The sequence below is a fragment of the Salvelinus sp. IW2-2015 genome, linkage group LG23 (assembly GCF_002910315.2).
Source record: "Salvelinus sp. IW2-2015 linkage group LG23, ASM291031v2, whole genome shotgun sequence".
Lineage (NCBI taxonomy): Eukaryota > Metazoa > Chordata > Actinopteri > Salmoniformes > Salmonidae > Salvelinus > Salvelinus sp. IW2-2015.
Window position 1 is genome coordinate 29,778,497 of NC_036863.1, and position 2,543 is coordinate 29,781,039.

Genomic DNA, 2,543 nt, shown 5'->3' on the forward strand with positions numbered 1-2,543 from the left:
AGAGGAGAAGAGGAGAGTGCCTCTTGTGCTTGACATCATGGGAAAATCAAAAGAAATCAGCCAAGACCTCAGGAAAAAAATTGTAGATCTCCACAAGTCTGGTTTCATCCTTGAGAGCAATTTCCAAACACATGAAGGTACCGTACCATCTCCATGTACATACATACAAACATAGTACGCAAGTATAAACACCATTGGGATGAGAAGACAGCCGTCATACCGCTTCAGGAAGGAGACGTGTTTGTCTCCTAGAGATGAACGTACTTTGGTGCGAAAAAGTGCAAATCAATCCCAGAACAACAGCAAAGGACTGGTGAAGATGCTGGAGGAAACAGGTACAAAAGTATCTATATCCACAGTAAAACGAGTCCAATACGACATAACCTGAAAGGCCGCTAGCAAGGAAAGAGGCCATTCCAAAACCGGCATAAAAAAGTCAGACTACGGTTTGCAACTGCACATGGGGACAAAGATTGTACTTTTGGAGAAATGTCCTCTGGTCGATGAAACAAAATAGAACTGTTTGGCCATAATGACCATTGTTATGTTTGGAGGAAAAAGGGGGATGCTTGCAAAGAACCGTGAAGAACACCATCCCAAACGTGAAGCACGGGGGTGGCAGCATCATGTTGTGGGGGTGCTTTGCTGCAGGAGGGACTGGTGCACTTCACAAAATAGATGTCATCATGAGGGAGGAAAATTATGTGGATATATTGAAGCAACATCTCAAGACATCAGTCAGGAAGTTAAAGCTTGGTCGCAAATGGGTCTTCCAAATGGACAATGACCCCAAGCATACTTCCAAAGTTGTGGCAAAATGGCATAAGGACAACAAAGTCAAGGTATTGGAGTAGCCATCACAAAAATCCTATAGAACATTTGTTGGCAGAACTGAAAAAGCATGTGCGAGCAAGGAGGCCCACAAACCTGACTCAGTTACACCAGCTCTGTCAGAAGGAATGAGCCAAAATTCACCCAACTTATTGTGGGAAGCTTGTGGAAGGCTACCTGAAACGTTTGAACCAAGTTAAAGAATTTAAAGGCAATTCTAACAAATACTAATTGAGTGTATGTAAACTTCTGACCCACTGGGAATGTGATGAAAGAAATAAAAGCTGAAATAAATCATTCTCTCTACTATTATTCTGACATTTCACATTCTTAAAATAAAGTGGTGATCCTAACTGACCTAAGACAGGAAATTTGTACTCTGATTAAATGTCAGGAATTGTGATAAACAGAGTTTAAATGCATTTGGCTAAGGTGTATGTAAACTTCRGACTTCAACTGTACATCTGTCTCTATATAATCTTCACCTCATCCTATACCTGACAATAACAACAGACCCGAAGCTACACTCTACTAACATCTGGCAGGGAGATTAATCATTCAACTTTATCCCACCTCATCTATGTCTAGTGTCCTCTACCTCTGCTCCACAAACTGCCACACCCTCACATACAGTAGGCCTAATCTCGTGTGTGCGGAAGTGTCTGGTGAACAAGGTTTAGCAAGGCCTACACTATACAGCAACATCATCAATGAATCAGTATGGGCATAGCCTCTGCCGAGTTCTCAACAACAGGATTTTCCCAACAACAGGATATTCCGGTTTTCAGGGGAAATGGGAAGAGAGCCTGTGACAGGTCTTGTGGTTTTGGACGTTAACATATACCTCAGAGTTAACAAGGCGACACGCCCTCTTAACTCCTCCACATTTACTGGATTGGTTGAGCAGTGCAGAAGAGAATCTCCCCGATAGTTTTTTTCTGTTCTCCTCATGTCCAGCATGTAAGGTATCTCATTTCAGGCTTTTCTTTTATGTCTGCTACTTCAGGTTAGTATGGATATAATACACTCTATAGACCTAAAGTTAAAACAAAAAAAGCTATTTTTCCCAATAACTCACTTAACCGGACTTCAGTTACATTTCTTCCTAAACAAAATCTGCTATATGGTTAAGGTTTGCAATTTTGCTTTATATGAAATGGTGACCTTATATATAAATCCCTGAAATTAGACAAGCTGTTACTAGGCCAAATGTTGCTCAACAGTATAGCAGTTACTAGGCCAAATGTTGCTCAACAGTATAGCAGTTACTAGGCCAAATGTTGCTTAACAAAATAGCAGTAGAGCAGTTACTAGCCCAAATGTTGCTCAACAGTATAGCAGTTACTAGGCCAAATGTTGCTTAACAAAATAGCAGTTACTAGCCCAAATGTTGCTCAACAGTATAGCAGTTACTAGGCCAAATGTTGCTCAACAGTATAGCAGTTACTAGGCCAAATGTTGCTCAACAGTATAGCAGTTACTAGCCCAAATGTTGCTCAACATATAGCAGTTACTAGCCCAAATGTTGCTCAACAGTATAGCAGTTACTAGCCAAATGTTGCTCACAGTATAGCAGTTACTAGCCCAAATGTTGCTCAACAGTTATAAGCAGTTACTAGCCAAATGTTGCTCAACAGTAATAGCAGTTACTAGCCAAAATGTTGCTCAACAGTATAGCAGTTACTAGGCCAAATGTTGCTCAACAGTAAGCT